Source organism: Microcebus murinus, chromosome 26 (assembly GCF_040939455.1).
Source record: "Microcebus murinus isolate Inina chromosome 26, M.murinus_Inina_mat1.0, whole genome shotgun sequence".
Taxonomy (NCBI): Eukaryota; Metazoa; Chordata; class Mammalia; order Primates; family Cheirogaleidae; genus Microcebus; species Microcebus murinus.
Window position 1 is genome coordinate 18,363,349 of NC_134129.1, and position 23,618 is coordinate 18,386,966.

The window sequence follows — 23,618 nt, forward strand, 5'->3', positions numbered from 1 at the left end:
TAAGGTCCAGGCATCGTTGTGACTTTGTAGCTCTGGAAAAATGCTAAAATGCTTGTCAGATGAGTGTCGTCTGTGCCCATATTCCCATATTCCCTGTGCTCTTGGTTTTGATCTTCAGATACACACAGAGACATCACACCATGGAGCCAGTTGTGGGCAGAAATGCCAGACCACACGTGTGCCAAGCGTGTGACCGCAAAACCCAGACCTACTCTGTGTTAGAACACGAGTTCCGTAAACAGGTCTGGGCAGTTCAATCACCTTGTAAAAGAGATCGCTGTAACTTACTAGTTAGATTCGGATGCACCCCCCATTCCTTTGAACCTCAAGGCTGAATTCAGTTTTCTTTTCCTCAGCCTCCGTCTTCCACGGCCACCGTTCCAGAGCCGGGGAGCCGCAAAGAGAAATTTTGGGGGGCTGGTTTTAGCCCAGCTCTTTTATTTATTTATTTTTTATTCTCCAGACCCACCTAAGGTCTTCTGAGGTCCTTGCTTTCATTTTCTCAGCCCCGGAAGGAGCAAATGCAAAAGGCTGGGGGCAGCATGGGAGCCGATCCAAGAGCAGCGCTGGGAACACACATTCCTCCTGCCCGGGGAGCCAAGCGAGCTTTCGCCTCCGCCCACGCTCCGAGGGGGCAGCTGGGATGGTGTCTCCACGGGCTGAGAGAAAAATCAATATGCATGGCAATCTGGTGTTGTGCCCATGCCACCCCTGGGGGGAGGCGCGCTCCGTGCCATCCCTGTGTCACAGATGCGGGTTGCCACCAGCAACCGGGATGCCTCCCCGTGCAAACAGCTACCCAAAGGAAGGAGGGAGGGGGGTTATAACAGCAGAAAACAGGTGTTTCCAACCTGCGCAGGTCTCCCTCTCTTCACTTGCCTCCGAAAGCCCTACTCATCCCCCCCCTGCTCCCTCCCTGTCATTCTTGGTATGACACGTCTGGGTATCCAGAGAAGTAAGATTTTGGGGGGGGGGTGACAGAGCTTATTTGCATACTACGACAATAGAAATAACAGGCTCCCCTGCTCCGATAAGCCAGATTTAGATGGTGGCAGTTAATGGCATTGGACCCACACGAATACAAAACATCGTGACACCTTTACCTGTTTAACAACCCCTTAGAAGGCAGAAGTGCACAAATGGCTTCCTGAGGTGAAAGGGCGACAGACTAATTTGTTATATATTTATTTATTTAATTACTTTCAGAATGTTATGGGGGTACAAACATTTGGGCTGCATTTTTGCATAGCCTGAGCCAAGGCTACAAGCGTGCCCTTCCCCCCTACAGTGCGCTCTGCCTCCATGAGTTGTGAGTTTACCCGCCCCACCCCACCCACCTGACCAGCACCTGATGAATATTATTAGTTCCATGGGAGCACCTCAGTGTGGACCGATTTGTGCCAATTTGATGGCGAGCACGTGGGGTGCTCGTGTTTCCGTTCCTGTGATACTTCACTTCGAAGGATGGGCCCCAGCTCCATCCAGGATAACGTAAGAGGTGCTGGTTCACCTCTTGATTTTTTTTGTAGTTGAGTAGTACTCCGTGGTATACACATACCGCATTTTATTAATCCACTCATGTATTGATGGGCACTTGGGTTGTTTCCACGTCTTTGCAACTGTGCATTGTGCTGCCATAAACATTCCAGTGCAGGTGTCTTACAGGTGTCCTCAAACTACGGCCCAAGGGCCACATGCCACCTGCCTAGCACATTTATCTGGCGCCCTGGGTGTTTTTGCCGCCGCTGCCTGTCCTGCTTAGCAGCCGACTCGTCCCGGGCCCACAGTGCCCACTCTCCAACAGTCTGGGGGACGGTGACCTGGCCCCCCTGTTTAAAAAGTTTGAGGACCCCTGTTATAGAATGTCTCTCTCTTTCCTTTGGGCAGATGCCTAGTAGTGGGATTGCTGGATCAAATGGTATTTTTGGTTTTAGTTCTTTGAGGTATCTCCAAATTACTTTCCACAGGGGTTGTACTAATTTGCAGTCCCACCAGCCATGTAAGAGTGTTCTGATCTCTCCACATCCAAGCCAGCATTTCTTCTTTTGGGACTTTTTGATAAAGGCCATTCTCACTGGATTTAGGTGATATCTCATTGTGGTTTTGATTTGCATTTCTCTACTGATTAGAGATGCTGAGCACTTTTTTTTTTTTTAATGTTTCTGGCCATTATTCTGTCTTCTTTTGAAAAGTTTTGGTTCATATCCTTTGCCCACTTTTAGATGGGGTTGTCTGAATTTTTCTTGTTGATTTTCTTAAATTCTAGATAGAGTCTTGTTATCAGCCCTTTATCACATGTGTAGCATGTGAATATTTTCTCCCATATTGCAGGTTGCCTATTCGCTCTAATGATAGTATCCTTGGCTGTCCAGAAGCTTTTTAATTTGATCAAGTCTCATTTTATTTATTTTTGTTGCTGCTGTGATTGCTTTGGGGGTCTTCTTGATAAATTCTTTGTCTCAGCCGATGTATGTTTATGGTAATTTAGGTGTTCTCTGAGATGATTTACATTTTCACTACCATACTCCTAACTTCCTTCTGAGTCCTCACCAGCAGCCTTTGACATCCACATTCCTACCAACAATTTCTTCAAGGCGACCTAGGTATTTTCTATCACATTCTTCAAAATTATTCCACCCTTTATCCATTACTCATTCACAAAGTGACATTTTTTTTCTACGTTTTTAGTTGTTAACAGTTTCCTGCTTCTAGGGACCAAAACGTGTGCTACACTACCTTACTTGCTTTCTGTCTTCAGACCCACTGTGCCTCTGAGCTTAGCCTGCCTTGCACCAACGTGTTTTTCACCAGGACACTGTTTGCAACCTAGAAATTCACATCCTGCCTCTGTACCACATCTACTGTGTTTTCCCCAAAATAAGACCTACCCTTAAAATACGCCCTAGCAGGATTTCTAAGCATTTGTGCAACAGAAGCGCTACCCGGAAAATCAGCCCTAGTGATGGGCGCGGTTATGAAAATCAGCCCTAGTGATGGGCGTGGCTAGGAAAATCAGCCCTAGTGGTGGGCGTGGCTATGAAAATCAGCCCTAGTGATGGGCGTGGCTGCGCAGCGCATCTGCACAACCCATGCGTGTCGTCGCGGAGCGGGAAAGAACACGAGCAGCCCTTCTCATCTGCCCTGTGAGAGCTCTAGTGCCCCACAGGAGAGATCGGGGCCAATGGCGCTAAAGGAAGTGGAGTTGCAAGACATTCAGGACGGATTTTGGGGTTTGAAGAGCTATGATGATGTTCCAGAAGAAGACGACTTCACTCTATTTGAATCAATGGAGATGGTTGCACTGTACTTAAAAAAAACAAAACACATCCCCTGAAAATAAGCCCTAGGGTGTCTTCTTGAGGAAAAACAAATAGAAGACCCTGTCTTATTTTCGGGGAAACACAGTATGCCTTGGTGGGGTTTTTGTAAGCTCTGAAGAAGTCTGCCTGCAGACTGGGAGCTGATTGGCCAGTGGGGATGTCAGTGTGTGGAGCATCTCGTTGGACCTGCTGCTGCCTGGCAATATCCTACCCCCTGGCAACCTCTCCCCACTGCCCTCTCATGATATTCAGATGGATCCTTGAAGGGAAGGTTGGAAGGGGGAAAAAAGGGAGCGTTGAGATGCGCTGTGATTAAGGAGTATTTACGTTGTTGGCATTTTCATGCTGGAATATGCTGCACAAAATTGAGGCTTGAGGGTATAGACGGGCAGAGTGAGGGGCACATTCAGAATAGAAAATATCACAGGAGTTCTTATGACATCATTCATATGATTACAAGAGGCTCACATATTAAATGACATACTGTGCTTCCCCAAAAATAAGACAGGGTCTTATATTGATTTTTCCTCCAGAAGACACCCTAGGGCTTATTTGCAGGGGATGTGTTATTTTTTTTTAAGTACGGTACAACCATCTACATTGATTCAAATAGAGTGAAGTCATCGTCTTCTGGAACATCATCATCACTCTCCAAACCCTGAATCCCATCCTGAATGTCTTGCGACTCTGTTTCCTTTAGAACCACTGGCCCCGATCTCTCCTGTGGAGCACTAGAGCTCTCACCGGGCAGATGAGAAGGGCTGCTCGTGTTCTTTCCCGCTCCGCGGCGACACGCATGGGTTGTGCAGATGCGCTGCGCAGCCACGCCCGTCACTAGGGCTGATTTTCATAGCCACGCCCATCACTAGGGCTGATTTTCATAGCCACGCCCATCACTAGGGCTGATTTTCATAGCCACGCCCACCACCGGAGCTGATTTTGATAGCCACGCCCACCACTAGGGCTGATTTTCATAGCCACACCCATCACTAGGGCTGATTTCCATAGCCACGCCCACCACTAGGGCTGATTTTCATAGCCACGCCCATCACTAGGGCTGATTTTCATAGCCACGCCCATCACTAGGGCTGATTTTCATAGCCACGCCCACCACCGGAGCTGATTTTGATAGCCACGCCCACCACTAGGGCTGATTTTCATAGCCACACCCATCACTAGGGCTGATTTCCATAGCCACGCCCACCACTAGGGCTGATTTTCATAGCCACGCCCGTCACTAGGGCTGATTTTCAGGGTAGGGCTTCTACGACACACATGCTTAGAAATCCTGCTGGGGCTTATTTTACGCGTAGGTCTTATTTTCGGGGAAATGCGGCAGTATAAATGAACAAAACGGTAATATAGTATTAATTTTCTCAACAAACATGTATTGGATATGTTGCATAGGTGAGGCCCCAGCTAGGCCTGGGGAAAAATAAGATAAACTGAATATCTATCATCCCTTCCCTCGAGAAGCCTGTATTCCCATGGGGGTAGTCATAACTTTTGTATTCAGACATACATGACTTGGAAAGCTCCAGGCTGGACTTACGGACCCAGAGGGTGTGTGTGTGGCAAAGCACTATTGATTCAGCCTGGGGAAATGAACAACTTAGCCCTGCCTGCCTGCATGGGATTCAGTTGTGAATGTCAAGGAGCCACCAACGGTTCTAACGAGCCACTCCATCAGGTCATCAAAGACGGGCCAGCAGATGGGGCTTATTTATTGAGCCACATTGCCATTACACACTGGGAGGGATCAGAGCCTTAGAAAACACGGTCCATAAAAAGGAGTCACCTGGGAAAAAGAAAATCCAATGAACGCATCCAGGCAAATGACGCAAAACCCAACCATAGATGAAGCATGTACACAGGAAAGTAGTAGGCTTTGTGACAAATAAGACTGTGCAAAAGATAAACCACATAGTCCTTCCACATTTGGTGATGCTGGATGCATTGAGGAACCCTAACAGCTCTCCGCGATGTCGAACCAGGTCTGGAGAACACCTGGTTGTTACTGAGGATTCTTAGGAGAGCCTTGGACAAGAGGTTGTGGACCTGGTTTTAATTTCTGCTTCTGCCCCTGATTTGCTGCCCTGCCCAGGTTGCTTACACCTCGCCATGCCTCGGAGTCTTGTCTGTGACTCAAGAGAGTGTACGCCGAGAGAGTCTATGTGTGATGCGGAGAGGGCTACAACTTGGGGACATGAACATTGTCCCCAAGGACCTCCCATTGGAGTAAGTGGGACAGACAAGAAAGAACAGGACTGGTCTGCAGAGCGCTCTGTGGAAAGCAAATGCATGCGGTGCAGAAATACCACTGAGAGCACACTTATTCTAGCTACACCATAATCCCATAGATAGAAAGCACTTGGATTTCCATCTTAAAAAAAACACCATTTTGATGAATTTTTTTTTAAAAAAAATACCAATATCCAGGCCAGGCGTGGTGGCTCATGGCTGTCATCTTAGCACTCTGGAAGGCCGAGGCAGGTGGATCGCTCAAGGTCAGGAGTTCGAAACCAGCCTGAGTAAGAGTGAGACCCCATCTCTACTGAAAATTGAAAGAAATTAATTGGCCGACTAAAAATATATACAGAAAAAATTAGCTGGGCATGATGGTGCATGCCTGTAGTCCCAGCTACTCGGGAGGCTGAGGCAGGAGGATCGCTGAGCCCAGGAGTTTGAGGCTGCTGTGAGCTAGGCTGACCCCACGGCACTCACTCTAGCCTGGGCAACAGAGTGAGACTCTGTCACAAAAAAAAAACCAAACACAAAACAGAACCCCCCCCCCCCAAAAAAAGACAATATCCATATTTTAATTCATTTGGGCATGTATTTTCTTAGGACTCTAACAACGTGTCTGAACTTCTTCTAGTCCCTGTACATACACCTTTCTTCCCCAGGGGAATTCTGTCTTCTGGTAAACCGTAACTGCAGGAGATCTTTAGGGAGTTCCTGGGCCTATTCTGGGAGAGAAAGATCTTTTCTGTTGTTCCTTTCTTGCCATCCTGCTTCCTTGTTTGCATAGACACAGGGGCCCTCGGTACCCTACCTGGTCTGCCCTTATGGCGGCATCTAGACTGGATCAATCCAGTGCCAGACCTCCCTGGGGGCCTCTGGTATAGACCCTGTGAAGCCCAGATCCAGGTACACGGGCCTGCATAGACTCTGAACACATTTGAAGGTCCCTGAAAATGGATGGCTAGAGAGGCTGACCGTATACCCCGGCCTATGAGAATTTGCTCACATTCATGTATGAGCTGTTCAGCCTGGAAGATAATCTACTCTCTGTCCAAGTATTAGCTCTCAGGGGAATACGGAGGGTTCCCCATCTCACTTATCTTTCTTTCCTTGGCGAAGTCTCAGTTGAGGGAGGTTTCTTTTAGGGTACATTATTTGGTAACTGCGTAGCCATGAATGCCATGGATTTTATTCCAAAAGGTTTTAAAAAAAACATTCGATACTACCATGTGTTCTGAGTTTTTCACGCAACTGGGAATGTCTATCAAGTTTGCTTTTACTTTTCTTATTCGCTCTGTACCACTGAGGCTGTGTGGCTCTCACGTCCAAGAGAATGAAATGAAATAACTCAATGAACTCTTCAAGACAGTGTCTGCACCCTAATAGATGCTTAACATAAGCCCTGTTGGTAAAAAGGAATAAATAAATAAGCAAACGGACAAATAATTATTCTGCATTTTTAGGTTTGAGTTCTTGTGGGTATATAGTTCTATGAAAATATTAGAAAACCAACATTTTAAACCTTACCAAACATTCTTCACCACCCGCCTCTGCTACCTGCCACCTAAGGTCAAGAAGTAAATTCACTATGAAACCAATGAACCTTCAACTTCAGAGCCCCTAAAACTTGCATTGGACCCTTTCAAGGTCTTAGGAGAAGCCTAACAATGATGTATTCAGTTGTATAATCTTTGAATTGTTTTTTTTATTTTTAATTTTTTTGAGGCAGAGTCTCACTCTGTTGCCCGGGCTAGAGTGCCGTGGCGTCAGCCTAGCTCACAGCAACCTCAAACTCCTGGGCTCGAGCGATCCTCCTGCCTCAGCCTCCCGAGTAGCTGGGAGACTACAGGCATGCGCCACCACGCCCGGCTCATTTTTTATATATATTTTTAGTTGGCCAATTAATTTGTTCCTATTTTTAGTAGAGACAGGGGTGTCACTCTTGCTCAGGTTGGTTTCGAACTCCTGACCTCGAGCAATCCACCCGCCTCGACCTCCCAGAGTGTTAGGATTATAGGCATGAGCCACCTCGCCTGGCTGTAATCTTTGAATTCTTAAAGCCTAGATATATGCCTCTACCCTGGCCCCATGATACTGCTTCTTAATCTTTGACTGTGGCTATTCCAGGAACTTTCTATCCCTTAGACACTAAACGCAGTATGTTCTTGAAGAATCCTGACCAGTTCTCACGGACACCAAATCTCCTACCCTTGGAGTATATCCATTGAGTCCCGCAGTGACTCTTGGAAATGCCCTCGTTGAGGAAGTCTTTGATAAAATATCTCATTAAATGCTTAAGAATATACTCCTCTTTGGTAACTTTTCTGCACTGATGTGCTAGCTCGAGTAACTCTCACCTGATGATCGATTCATCATGGGGAAAATAGTATTTTCCACGAGGACACGGAACTTTCACTGTTTTATTAGGATCAAGCAAACAGAAGGAAAATAATAGAAGTTTAACAGGAACATCTTTCCGGAATGAGGAGAAGAGATGAAATCACCCCACATGATAGCGCTTTATGTATTTTCCTACATTTTTATAACAGAAATGGCAGGTGGGAAAGGCAAAACAAGAAGAACTGACCAAAAAAAAAATACTCATTCTAAGCAGAGTTTAGCCAATGAAAAAAAGGTAAGCTTGTTAAAAAGAGTATGCATAGTATTGTGTAGTCCTTAGGTTCACTAAAGAAACACATTCCAAATTTAGAATACGTGGCTCAGGCTGTTTTCTGATTCCAGGCAATGAGACCATCTGACAAAATGACGTCAGGTTTATTCCACACTGTTGAACTTATGTCCTGGTTTAATCAGCTTGACATGATTTTTGCAAGAAATAAAAGCAGTATGTTAATGAGCTTGAGATGAGAGTGCTAGAGTCAAAACACAAGCCATCTTATGTTTATGTGAAACTGGTGAACATTGAAAGAGAACCTGGGTATAGATAGTTTAATGCTTCCATTCCCAAAGTAATCATTCCTTGTATCACATTTTTGAGTGTTGTGTCTGAAATAATGCACCTTGCATGGAATTTAAAAGGCAAAAAAGAAGCTGCTGATCTTTTCTTGGTCATAGAAATTATATTCGGATACCAATCCCATTTTACATAACCTCGCCCTATCATTGTAAAATGATGAAGATTCTAACTATCCAGTGAAGAATCATGGAAGGGGGCATTCATTTAATTTAAATCCATTATACAAGTATTTGCATACATTTCTCCATTTTTCAGCATCCTTCTTGCACAAAACTATTATATTGATAAAGTAGGTTTGGACTAAATGCTTTGAATGTAGACCGTTATGGATTAAATGAGTTAACTACTGTGTATAAACCATTTATAACCACACCTTAGAACTTCATTCCATAAAGTTTAGATATAATTAATATTTACATAGTCTCTTGACTATGGGAATTCATCACTAATTTTATATTCCTCAATTCTGGCTTTTACAATTTTACAATAAGGAAAATCTTACAATAATTTAAATTGCGCATGTTTGTGGGACTACAGTGTATAGTTGAAGAGAACAATCTCATATTCAAGGTGCCTACTGCTTATGTGGAGGAAGAAACTTAACACATTTATTTATTTATTCAAAACTGCTATATGTTATTTATTAAATGACCTGCTATCTCCAGATTGAATCCGTTCTACTTAATTTTTAAATTGTTCAAACTTCAATCCAGAAGCCACTTCCAATCCTTTTAGAAATAGATAGTATGACCCTCTTAAACAATTAAGGGGGCAGGGTGGTGGCAGGCTTTGTTTTAGGGTCTTTTATCTGAACATTTCTACAAAGAACAGAAGAAGGGGCCAGCCATGTGAACTAAACTAAAAATGCAACAGACCCAAAAATTAAAATAGCAACTTAGTAACCAGTTGCTTACTGGTTACTAAGCAGTAACCAGTCTGCTTTATTATGCAAAAATAAGGCAAAAATGTTATGATGCTAGTAATGAAACTACACATTTAAATGTATTTTTGGAATTTTTTTTTTTTCATTCTGTTCAAATTTGAGTGGGACTGAATTGCTTGGTACTTTTTTATTTTTTATCACAAAAGAATAATATATTCACCATACTTTGAAGTCGGGTGATTCAAAAGCCTTTAAGAACGGGTGCAGTGGCTTTCCATTTGGGATAATCACAGATGCTGATTAGTTAACTGGTTAGTTAGACCGACTTTGGGTTTTCACACCATTTCCCACCACCAGGCTGGTAGTGAAGTAGGAATGAAATGAATAGGGACCTAGTAGTCTCTCTCTTAAAAAACCTGCCCCAAACGTAACAGTTACCTCTTATCTTGATTCTGGTGGGGTAATGCTTGAGCCTTACAAGAACGTTCAAGGACAGCAAGAAAAAGAGAATGCGAATGATAGCTGAGTAGTCACATGGTGAATCCACTGAGTCACTAATTTAAATGCTTACAGGCTTTAAGTGATCCTGTGTCACACTTGATGATTTTTCTGCGTGTGAATCAGCTTTCTTTCTATGTGCTTGTTTGTGTGTGTGTGTGTGTGTGTGGAGAGGGTGTCATTTAGCTTCATTTGTTTGGGTTTTCATTTACTGGAGTTTGGTTACTAAGTTGCTATTTTAATTTTTTGGTCTGTTGCACTTTTAGTTTAGTTCACATGGCTGGCCCCTTCTTCTGTTCTTCGTAGAAATGTTCATACATAAGACCCTAAAACGAAGCCTGCCACCACCCCGCCCTTTAGTTCTTGCCTAACATTTTTTTTTTTCCGCTTGTTGTGGCCGATATTCTTGAAAAGGTAAACTAGATTAATTTCCTTCAAGGTTTTCTTTCATTTTCACCACCCGGCTGAGAACACTCTTATCTAAGGTTGTTAATAATTCATTAATTAACAAGTCCACCGACATTTTCTTAGTGTTATACTTCTCAGCTTTCATGTATGCATTTAATAAATATCATGTATGTATTTAATAAATATCTCATCCTGTACCATGACCTACAGATTCCACTAGTCACTAGCGTCGAGTGAAATTGATGAACAAGGTAGACGTGAGTCTCTGCATTTGTGGAGGCTAAAGGCTAGATTGGGGGTGCAAAATAAACGTGGGCGTGCTATTTTAGGTAGGATGATCATTTCTGATTTCTGAGGGGGTGACAGTCGAGCTGAAGACTGAAAGATAAGAAGGAAACTGCCGTGCGATTTGGGGAAACTGTATCCCAGAAAATGAGACCAGAAGGGCCTGGAGGCATGAAAGAGCTAGACATGTTGGAATAACTGGAAGAAGAAAAGTTTTGAGGCATTTGTCTTCCTCGATCTTGTTTAAAACTTGTGAACTTAGGTTTAGTGATGCAGCTCTCTGCACGACCCTCTCATCATCTTTCCTTTAATTCTTGTCTTCCGCGTGGGCATTTTCTTTCCAGGGGAGAGAAAGAATAAATAGACCCTACATGCTTTGCTGGAAGTTTAATGATTCACAAAGACCTGATTTAAAAAAAAAAAATCTGATAATTCAAGGAATAAAATGTGCAATGTCAGGCCAAGGAAAAATTGCACGTAGTCACGGAGCTAACAGCCAAACCTCTGTCACGGGCCCTGTCGTAGACTAAGTTTTCCATGCCCACAGTCCAGAGGGGTGGTTGAGAGTCTAAATACTCAAGGCGTGATCTGCAGGACCTCAGGCCTCACCCTAAACCCACTGAATCGAAACACACGTTTTCACAGGATCCTCAGGTGATGTGACTGCACACCATGGTTTAAGAACCAGGGGGGTTTGGAGTCAAGACTGGCTGAATTTTAAACAATCCTGGTCCCATTTCTTATTACCTACCATGTTTCCCCCAAAATAAGACAGGATCTTATATTTATTTTTCATCAAGAAGATACCCTAGGGCTTATTTGCAGGCCATGTGTTATTTTTCTTTTTAAGCACAGAATAACCATCTCCATTGATTCAAATAGAGTGAAGTCGTCTTCTTCTGGAACATCATCCTCGCTCTCCAAACCCGGAATCCCACCCTGAATGTCTTGCGACTCTGTTTCCTTTAGAACCACTGGCCCCGATCTCTCCTGTGGAGCACTAGAGCTCTCACGGGGCAGATGAGAAGGGCTGCTCGTGTTCTTTCCCGCTCTGCGACGACATGCATGGGTCGTGCAGATGCGCTGCGCAGCCACGCCCGTCACTAGGGCTGATTTTCGGGGTGGGGCTTCTATTGCGCACATGCTTAGAAATCCTGCTGGGGCTTATCGTATGGGTAGGTCTTATTTTCGGGGAAACACGGTATGTGGCCTTGCCCAACTTAACCTCTCAGAATTTTAGTTTTTCCCCCTTATTATCCTTTCTCTTTTGTTCTCAAAAGAATATACTTACTATGCTTTGAAGTCAAGGGGTTTAAAAAGCCTTTGAAAATGATTGTGATGGCTTCCAAAAGCACAGATAGGGGACACATGCCAGTAGTACCAATGACCAAGCCTGTTAGAAAGATTAATAAAGATAATGCACATGAAGCTATTAGCACGTGACATACACTGGTTTATAGCATGTGCACGATGCATAATACTTAAACTTCTTTTGTTTGCTCAATAAACCAATTAAAAGTTAAGCATCACATCCCAGGGATGCAGGGATGGTTCAACATACGTAAATCTATAAATGCAATTCACCACATCAACAGAAGCAAAAACAAAGACCACATGATTCTTTCAATAGATGCAGAAAAAGCTTTTGACAAAATTCAACACCCTTTCATGATACGAACACTTAAGAAAATAGGCATAGAAGGGACATACCTAAAAATGATACAAGCCATATATGACAGACCCGTAGCCAACATCATACTGAATGGGGAAAGACTGAAATCATTCCCACTTAGAACTGGAACCAGACAAGGCTGCCCACTATCTCCACTTCTATTCAACATAGTGCTGGAAGTCTTGGCTACAGCAATCAGACAGGAAAATGGAATCAAAGGTATCCAAATAGGGGCAGAAGAGATCAAACTTTCACTGTTTGCTGATGATATGATATTGTATCTAGAAAACCCCAAGGATTCAACCAAGAAACTCCTGGAACTGATCAATGAATTTAGTAAAGTCTCAGGATACAAAATTAATACACAGAAATCAGAGGCATTCATATACGCCAACAACAATCTAATTGAGAACCAAATCAAAGACTCAATTCCCTTCACAATAGCAACAAAGAAATTAAAGTACCTAGGAATATATTTAACCAAAGAGGTAAAAGACCTCTACAGGGAGAACTATGAAACACTGAGGAAGGAAATAGCAGAGGATGTAAACAGATGGAAATCCATACCATGCTCGTGGATCGGCAGACTCAATATCGTCAAAATGTCTATACTACCCAAACTGATCTACAGATTCAATGCAATACCTATTAAAATCCCATCAGCATTCTTCACAGATATAGAAAAAATAATTTTACGCTTCGTATGGAACCAAAGAAGACCCCGAATATCAAGAGCAATTCTAGGCAACAAAAACAAAATGGGAGGCATTAATATGCCAGATATTAAACTATACTACAAAGCTGTAGTAATTAAAACAATATGGTATTGGCACAAAAACAGGAATATTGACCAGTGGAACAGATGTGAGAATCCTGATATAAAACCATCCTCATATAGCCGTCTCATCTTTGACAAAGCAGACAAAAACATACGCTGGGGAAAAGAATCCCTCTTCAATAAATGGTGCTGGGAAAACTGGATAGCCACCTGTAGAAGGCTAAAACAGGACCCACACCTTTCACCTCTCACAAAAACCAACTCACGCTGGATAACAGACTTAAACCTAAGATATGAAACTATTAGAACTCTAGAGGAAAAAGTTGGAAACACTCTCCTAGACATCGGCCTGGGCAAAGAGTTTATGAAGAAGTCCCCAAAGGCAATCACAGCAGCAACAAAAATAAATAAATGGGACATGATCAAACTACAAAGCTTCTGCACAGCCAAAGAAATAGTCATGAAAGTAAACAGACAACCTACAGAATGGGAGAAAATTTTTGCATCCTATGCATCCGATAAGGGACTGACAACTAGAATATACTTAGAACTCACGAAAATTAGGAAGAAAAAATCAAATAACCCCATTAAAAAGTGGGCAAAGGACTTGAACAGAAATTTTTCTAAAGAAGACAGAAGAATGGCCAACAAACATATGAAGAAATGCTCAACATCTCTAATCATCAGGGAAATGCAAATCAAAACCACAAAGAGATATCACTTAACCCCAGTGAGAATGGCCTTTATCAAAAAATCTCCAAACAATAAATGCTGGCGTGGTTGCGGAGAGAGAGGAACACTCCTACACTGCTGGTGGGACTGCAAACTAGTTCAACCTCTGTGGAAAGCAATATGGAGATACCTTAAAGCGATACAAGTGAATCTACCATTTGATCCAGCAATCCCATTGCTGGGCATCTACCCAAATGATCCAGTGACACTCTACAAAAAAGACACCTGCACTCGAATGTTTATAGCAGCACAATTCATAATTGCAAGGCTGTGGAAACAGCCCAAGTGCCCATCAATCAAAGAATGGATTAATAAAATGTGGTATATGTACACCATGGAGTACTATTCAGCTCTAAGAAACAATGGTGATATAGCACACCTTATATTTTCCTGGTTAGAGCTGGAACCCATACTACTAAGTGAAGTATCCCAAGAATGGAAAAACAAGCACCAGATATATTCTCCAGCAAACTGGTATTAACTGAGTAGCACCTAAGTGGACACATAGGTGCTACAGTAATAGGGTATTGGGCAGGTGGGAGGGGGGAGGGGGGCGGGTATATACATACATAGTGAGTGAGATGTGCACCATCTGGGGGATGGTCATGATGGAGACTCAGACTTTTGGGGGGAGGGGGGAAATGGGCATTTATTGAAACCTTAAAATCTGTACCCCCATAATATGCCAAAATAAAAAAAAATAATTAAAAAAAAAAAAAAAAAAAAAAAAGTTAAGCATCAATTTAACACATATAGGTAGAGTTGCGTAGGGTCAGCAGAGAATTGATGGCAGTATTTATTATCTGTACTGTTGAGTAATCCTCTGGGAGATGCACCACATGACACATACAATTATTTCCTTAATTCATTTTTCCCAGTGATGGCTCCAGCTGCTTTTTCAGGGAAAGCTTGTCAGGTACCTTCACACTGTTCTATTCACTGAACCTACCGAAGCTAGAAGATTAAGGGAGTCAGATCAAATAGGAATTGAAAGTTGCTTCTAATTGAACTATTTGTTCTGGCTTTGTCCTGCTGAGGAGGGAGAGCAAGACCATCGTGGCTTGAAAGCTTTATTTGCATTTTCCAAAAGCTTTCTTGAATCCTGAGCACCAGCAGAGCTGCATCGTACCAAAGACGGGCCACCAGACACCGGTGGAAGGCTTCGATGGTCTTTGTGTCACGGTGTGTTGTACAACAGAGCCCGAGAGCTCACTGCATTGAAAACCAACACAACCAGTCCGATTCAACTCAAAAATCATTCACTGAGCACCTACAGTTCCAAGAACTCTGTTAGGTCCTGGGAAAAGAAAGATGAATCAAACCAGGTAGGCCACCTTTAGTAACTACCGTGTTTCCCTGAAAATAAGCCCTACCCATACAATAAGCCCCAGCAGGATTTCTAAGCATGTGCGCAATAGAAGCCCTACCCCCAAAATAAGCCCTGGTGGTGGGCGTGGCCATGAAAATCAGCCCTAGTTATGGGCGTGGCTATGAAAATCAGCCCTGGTGATGGGCGTGGCTATGAAAATAAGCCCTGGTGATGGGCGTGGCTATGAAAAATCAGCCCTAGTGATGGGCATGGCTATGAAAATCAGCCCTAGTGATGGGCGTGGCTGCGCAGAGCATCTGCACAACCCATGCGTGTCGTCGCGGAGCGGGAAAGAACACGAGCAGCCCTTCTCATCTGCCCTGTGAGAGCTCTAGTGCTCCACAGGAGAGATCAGGGCCAGTGGTTCTAAAGGAAACAGAGTCGCAAGACATTCAGGATGGGATTCGGGGTTTGGAGAGTTATGATGATGTTCCAGAAGAAGATGACTTCACTCTATTTGAGTAAATGTAGATGGTTGTGCCGTACTTAAAAAGAAAATAACACATCCCCTGCAAATAAGCCCTAGGATGTCTTCTTGAGGAAAAATAAATAGAAGACCCTGTCTTATTTTTGGGGAAACATGGTAATAGTCCGGTGTGGTGAGGGAGGCAGACTGGGTGTGTAGATAAAAATGCTTAGCTCCTTAACAAAACCTCTGTTTAGAAATGAAAAGTATGCTGTAAAATATCCAACATAGCCTCATCCTTCTTATATTCCATCCTCCACATTAACAAGCCTCCCAGAAAGAGGCTTGTTAAAAAGCAATTCTGAAGCAATCATTCATCTGCTTCCTGAACTGGGATTGTTTATTGCCACCATAATACTGTGTATAAGGACTCCACTTGTCTTGGCTTGACTCCTGGGTTTAACTCATGAGTGGGTTAAATGTAGTTAATCTCTGTAGATTAACTACATTTAATGTAGTTAAATGGTACTCTCCATTTGCTCCAAAATTTGCATCCATTGCTCAGATAAGAGGTCCTTACCCAGACCTCTTCTGTTTTTGGTGACCTTTTAAGCATTGTTCACAACTCAGCTCAAGTATCACCTTCTTAAAAAAAAATCTATGTTTTTCCTTGGAATGCTTAGGCTGCTAATACTTTGTAGGTCTACACCATTTTGTACATTTCCATTTTCAGGTTACTTCATCCATTAAACTACAATTATTTCTCTTCTTAGATTTTCTCTCCCTCTAAAATATAACATGTCTTGCTCAACTTTGTATCTCTAGCAATTGCTAATGTTGCTGGTGCTTCATAAAAGTTTGTTGGATGGATAAGCAGAGATTAACTACATAGGTTATTTGCTTGACATAGACTCACATTTATTGTATTGCTCAACCCAAAATCAAGTTGAATTTACATAAGCAAGGAAATCACATAGTGACTTCAGCACAAGAGAAGTTTGAATATTTCACTTGGATACTATCAGTGATTTTTTTAAACATGTTAATTGATGAATAACATCTTGTTATTTCATGAAGTCTACCTTGTTTCAATAATATACTCCTTTTATGCCCTTCTTTGCCTCTGTTAGACCAGTCTTGAATGTCACACAACATAGAAGAAGGGATAGAGGGAACAGTTTCTTGATTTTTCTTCTAGAGTGTATTGGATTTCTGACAAACAAACGAACTCCAAGAGTAACAATATTTTTGATATATAAGAATTTCCAGAGAGTACTATTGATCGCAGTCTAACAAACACAGCACCATTAACCTTGCAACCCGAAATACAATCTTCCCTTTGGAAGGTCGGTTAGATTTGGGTTGAAAAATCAACCCCCAAAACACATCTGGTGAATAAAATGGGTTATCGATCTAAACAACAAACACCCTGCATTAAGAAAAAAATTTCCAAAGTGACTATATAATAATGAAACTATGGAACAACTAACTTCATTGAGTGGCTCGTGAACTAATAATTGTGAACTAGCTCTGAAGATAAATAAATGTCATTGCCTTTTTTAAAAATTTTATTTATTTTTTTATTTCAGGAAATTGTGAGGGTACAAACATTTCAGTTACATTTTATATCTTTGCCTCTCCCTAGCGAGGGTTAGAGGTTTGCCCTTCTCCTCTACGATGCTGGTGTGCCCATCAATTCACGAGTGGATCATTAAAAGTTGGCCATTGCCTTTTTTAAAAGGTATTAACTTGACTGTGAAGACACTCCTATTTATATTTTGTGCCATATTTGTCTAGTTCATTATTTCATCCAAACAAATACTAAGTGAGTACCTACTGTGTGTCAGCCATCATGTAGTGGCTGGGATCACAGCAGTGCACGACACAAAATTCACGTACTCATGGAACTGAGCATGTCTGGTGTTTGGAGTTAAGAACCCAAAATACATAATTCGAAAAATAGTTATAATTGCTAAGGCAGGGAGACAAATCTGGGTGAGAGGACAGAGAGTGAGGGAGGACCTCTGCGATCAGATGGCGTTGCGAAGAGGAGGAGCAGCTTTATGACCATCTGGACCAAGAGCCCTGCAGACAGAGGGCAGGGTAAGAACAAGGGCCCTGAGCAGGAAGGACTTAGCTTGGTGTACAGGGACAAGAAGGCCATTGGGATTCAATTGACGCGATTCAAAGGAAGCTGTAAGGCGATGAGGTCTGGGATCAGCCCTCAGGTCAGACACCCTGCTGTCTCATTGTGGATTCTCTTTTTTTTTTCCGGGCGAGGGGAGAAGTCACTGTCGGGCTTTCGTGGAGGAGAGGCACGGTGGTTTACCTACCGTCTGAAGCACCACCGTGGTTGCTGTGTGTCTGTCTAACAGACCTGGGGCGCGGTGGTCCGGAACCTGCGGGGAGGCAGCTCGGGAGGGTCCAGGACAGTTCAGGTTACATTTCGCGCACGCCTGTGTGTGAGACGTGGAAGTGCACGTTTGTCTCCCTAGAGGGAAATTCTCAGTTTATACCAGCTTCTCAGGAAGACCTGGGACCCGAAAAACTGCTGTTGTAAAGAAGTGACAGTCCCAAATGATCCAATGACACTCTACAAAAAAGACACCTGCACTCGAATGTTTATAGCAGCACAATTCATAATTGCAAGGCTGTGGAAACAGCCCAAGTGCCCATCAATCCAAGAATGGATTAATAAAATGTGGTATATGTATACCATGGAGTACTATTCAGCTCTAAGAAACAACGGTGATATAGCACATCTTATATTTTCCTGGTTAGAGCTGGAACCCATTCTACTAAGTGAAGTATCCCAAGAATGGAAAAACAAGCACCAGATATATTCTCCAGCAAACTGGTATTAACTGAGCAGCACCTAAGTGGACACATAGGTACTACAGTAATAGGGTATTGGGCGGGGGGGAGGGGACGGGTATATACATACATAATGAGTGAGATGTGCACCATCTGGGGGATGGACATGCTTGAAGCTCTGACTTGAGGGGGGGCTGGAGGGCATGGCCAATATACGTAACCTTAACATGTGTACCCCCATAATATGCTGAAATAATAATAATAAAAAAGCTGGTAATGTATTCTATCCTGATAAATCATGCTAGACTTGCAAAGTATTATCATCTCCATTATCTATATTTTATGTGGTGGTTATTTGGTAAAAAGAGTGATAATGAAAATCTTAATGTCTTAGATTTTTTTTGACTTTATTAAGTAGTTAATATGATATGAAAGACTCCATGGTACTCCAGACAGCCTATGTTTTGGAGTACACACAGTATAACAGCTTACTTATTTTACTATAGTCTATATTTCTTTATTGTTACATGATAATTTGTATATTTAAATGGTATAATATCACCTCAAAGTTTAATTTCAGCTTAGAATTCTTTCCCACTGAAACTAATTGAAGAACTTCCATTGCCAACTTTGTGCTACGTTTTCTATCAGTATATTCCTCTCAATTCTACCTGAATAAAGGTGAATAACACTTAGCATTTACGAATAATTCACTCCTACGTTGCTTTGCATCTGTGGAAACTGTTGTAACTCCCTGAACTTATTCATATTTTGTATTTTAATTTCTTTTGACAGTGTTGATAATATAAGAAATATGCAATAGATTTTGTTAAATAAATGCATACGTTTAATTTAAAAAAATAAACATAAAATAAAATAGGGATACGAGTTTACCTCGCAGGAACCAGTGCAAATGCAACAAGATAATTCATGCAAACTGTTTTTTATAGTGCCTGTCTTATAATAAACACTCAATAAAGTCTAACATTTCATTCAATCGATACCTTTTATGACTTCATAATTTGGACAAAGCACATGCAGGAGCTAATGAACAGTAATGCCAAAGGGGTCTCTCTAATAAATGGAGCCTGTGATCATAAAATTAATATTGTCTTCTTTAGGTGAAGATGCTATCGATTTTCGTAGGATATTCCTTTTGAGTTATTTGTCCAAGATAGATAATTCCTGATTTCCATAGTTATAGTCTGTGTGTAACCATCAGTTTAGGATAGGTGGAGACACTTAAAGATATAGAAAAATAAGTAGGTTAGAAATAGGAATAATTTCATCAGACTTGGAAAGTGCACGGGCCACTTTCACCTATGTCTCTGGTTACTACTATATTCACTAGACTCCCTGAATTGCTAGAGAGGGTTTTCAAGTACATTTGAGACCACCCAAATGTTTTCACACAAATTACTTCCGTGAATCAGTGTTTTCACCAATCTTTTTAATTCTAGCCAAATTAAAAATTATAAACAGAGATCTTTCTGTGGTTTTTAGGTCCATGTTCTGATACTTAGTATGCATTAGGGCAGACATCCTCAAACTACGGCCTGCTGGGCCACATGCGGGTATTTTTGCCTTTTTTTTTTTTACTTCAAAATAAGATATGTGCAGTGTGCATAGGAATTTGTTCATAGTTTTTTTTTTCTTTTCTTTCTTTTCTTTTTTTTTTCTGAGACAGAGTCTCACTTCTGTTGCCTCGGCTTCTGTTGCCATGGCATCAGCTTAGCTCACAGCAACCTCAAACTCCTGGGCTCAAGCGATCCTCCTGCCTCAGCCTCCCAAGAAGCTGGGACTACAGGCATGCGCCACCATGCCTGGCTAATATATATATATATATATATATATATATATATATATATATATATATTTATATATAATTTTTTTTAGTTAGCCAATTAATTTCTTTCTATTTATAGTAGAGACAGGGTCTCACTCTTGCTCAGGCTGGTCTCGAACTCCTGACCTCGAGCAATCCGCCCGCCTCGGCCTCCCAGAGAGCTAGGATTACAGGCGTGAGCCACCGCGCCCGGCCATAGTTTTTTTTTTTTAAACTATAGTCCAGCCCTCCAACGGTCTGAGGGACAGTGAACTGGCCCCCTGTTTAAAAAGTTTGAGGACGCCTGCACTAGGGTGTTCTCCATACATAAGGATTTTCTGACAAACTACCAAAATATCATTCAAGCACAATGACTGCAAGAGAGAGAGTTCAGGGCTAGCTCTCCCTGCCTCTACCCCCAATTAGCGTCCTGACTTTGTGAAGCTGAAGGCACATAGAGGAAATCCTGATCAAAATTCCACTTGTTGGAACACTCTGAGGCTGTGCTTGGTGTCAGCGCAGTATTATAGATGCATAAGGGAATTTGAAAAGACATTCAATTAAGCACTTTGGGGACCTTCTGGAAGCATCTATATATAGGCCAGTTATGACCAGTTTTGAGCATTACTTTATGTTTGCTCTTGGGTAAGTATAGCATAGCCACGCATGGCCCTCCTCCATGAGACAGCTGAACAGAAGGACCATGTTCCAAAGAGAGCAGCAATCTGTTGCCGCCAGCTTTAAAGGATTCTGCCCCGGTACTTGGGAGGTGGGAGTTGCAGGCCAAATTTTGATCACTGTTCCCATCCCTCGAGAATACTTTTTTTTTAAAGGGTTGATAACCACCATTTATTGAACTCTTCTTCTTTTCCACTTGCTTTGCTTGCAGTGACATGTAACACGAGAATCTTGCGAGGTGGTCTGTGTTATTAACGTTTTCAGATGAGGAAATTGTAAGTGCTGGCGGATGGGCTGTTACAAGGAATTTCACGGGTTAATAGGAAGAACTAGAATTCGAATGTGGTTCTGTGTGATTCCATTGTTCCGCCCAATACTACGCCACACTATGTTTTAATAACAAGGAGTGACATAGCACCTCTTGTATCTTCCTGGATAGAGCTGGAGCCCATTCTACTAAGTGAAGTATCTCAAGAATGGAAAAACAAGCACCACATGTACTCACCAGCAAATTGGTATTAACGGATCAACTCTTAAGCGCACCTATAGGAATAACATTTATTGGGTGTCGGGAAGGTGGGAGGGGGGAGGAGGGGATGGGTGTATACAAACATAATGAGTGAGATGTGCAACGTTTGGGGGATGGTCATGCTTGAAGCTCTGACTCGAGGGGGGAGGGAGGGCATTGGCAATATAGGTAACCTTAACACTTGTACCCCCATAATACGCTAAAAAAATAAAATAAAATAGCAAGGAGAGTTCGCCGTGTATGGTTCCGTATGGCTTATGTCAGGAAGTCTGAACGTTGACCTTTGGATTTGAGGCTGAAATTAAATTCATTACTTTATGTGACTGATGTCACACACACACTGTGACCTTAAACTCCATGGTGTGAAGGTGGCACAAACAACTTTGCAAGAAAGAGTCTTCTTGGTTCCTTCTGGAAATGTACTTGAGAGGAAGGGAACAGACTAAGGAGAAGGAAGGCCACCTTTTTCTGGAAGGATCAGAGGAGCTTTTCCGTGGCCCTACTGCCTGGGAGTAATCTCGTGTGAGGTGTGTCCATTAGGAACATTGAAGGATTTCAGTTATTTTTTTATATTTGAAGGACTGTCCATTTTCGAAAAAGCACAGAGATGAACATTGAGAAAATAACTCCTTGGCAAAGAAAAACCAGAAGAATACTTTCTGAATGTCAAATGCAGGCACAACATCCTTTGAGTCACCATAGAAATAATCTGGAATGCTTCTGATATGGATGAAGCTGGAGGTCAATGTAATTAAGTGGTTAATAGTATTATCGATCTATTTGAGTGTATTAACAGAATCCCCTGGGGCCGGGTGCGGTGGCTCATGCCTGTAATGCTAGCACTCTTGGAGGCTGAGGCAGGAGGATCGTTTGAGCTCAGGAGTTCGAGACCAGCCTGAGCAAGAGCAAGACCACATCTCTACTAAAAAAAAAAAAGAAAGAAAGAAATTAGCTAAACAACTAATATATATATATATATATATTAGCCAGGCATGGTGGCGCATGCCTGTAGTCCTAGCTACTGGGGAGGCTGAGGCAGGAGGATCACTTGAGTCCAGGAGTCTGAGGTTGCTGTGAGCTAGGCTGACGCCACAGCACTCTATCTAGCCTGGGCAACAGAGTGAGACTCTGTCTCAAAAGAAAAAAAAAAAAAAGAAAAAGAATACACTGGGCTGAAGGTAGAATAGGAAGAAAAAGCAAAACTGAGCTATGTGAGCTGTATAGGAAGATAGCTATGACTTCATGTGGGTGTAAGCCAATGCTAGCAGAGATCGGAAGAGGTGGTGTAGACATATATAGAAAGAGCAGAGCGATTTAGTAGCTTAGAAATAACAATTGGGAAAGAAAAGAAGACATGTACATGGTATTCCATTTCTAGAGTTTGGTAAAATGAGGGAATTTGAGACTCTGGAAGAAATGAATAGATAGGTCATGCTTTTAGAGGAGTAGCAGGTCACAGGTTTAGAAGACAGAAGAGTGGTGCTTATCTTACAATAAGCATGGAATTAGCACATATGAATCAAGGAAGAACAACCGAGCTTAAAAACAAACGTACTAAGTCAGTTATACATATTGGGTGGAAGAGTTGATAAATATACCATCTGTCTATACCACTTTTTTTTTTTAATATTAGCAGTTCTCTCACCACCCTAGATACTCATGAAATGCTTGAGGGTCACGGACATGTCATCAAATCAAGTGACGATGTTACCTCACTGTTTAATATATCAACCCGGTATTTAGTACCCTAAACGAAGCACTCTGCTGAACTATGAATACAATCATGGATGTAACCTGAACTTTGAAAAGTAAGCTAATATATCTGCTAGTAACAGTAGGGTTAGTCCACCTGCAAAGATAATCAGTACACAGGAGATCTGTGATTTTTACAGAAAAAGGAAGTGCCTGAATAAATGTACAAATAAACAATTGGCACATGAGAATCTTTAGATATGGCAAAGAATTCTTGTTCCTTTGGAATTTTTATATTGGCCAGCTTTATGAGTTGAGGTTTAGCTTGTAAAAGCAATATATATATATATATATATAATTATAAAATATAAAATTTATAATTTATAAAAAGCATAAAAATATATATAAAAACTCTCTGAACTGTTATCCTAGAGTTATCCACTGCTCTCACGCTGGCAAAAGAGCCCTCTCTTAAATATATAATTGAATATTATTTTTAAATATCACA

At 42.0% G+C, this 23,618-nt stretch overlaps 1 protein-coding gene across 1 annotated transcript in view; it reads right to left on the minus strand.

Moving 5' to 3' along the window:
- Positions 1 to 23,618, minus strand: part of GABRB1 (gamma-aminobutyric acid type A receptor subunit beta1) — a 301,917-nt gene that overhangs the window by 137,059 nt on the left and 141,240 nt on the right. The gene's annotated exons all lie outside the window — the stretch shown is intronic.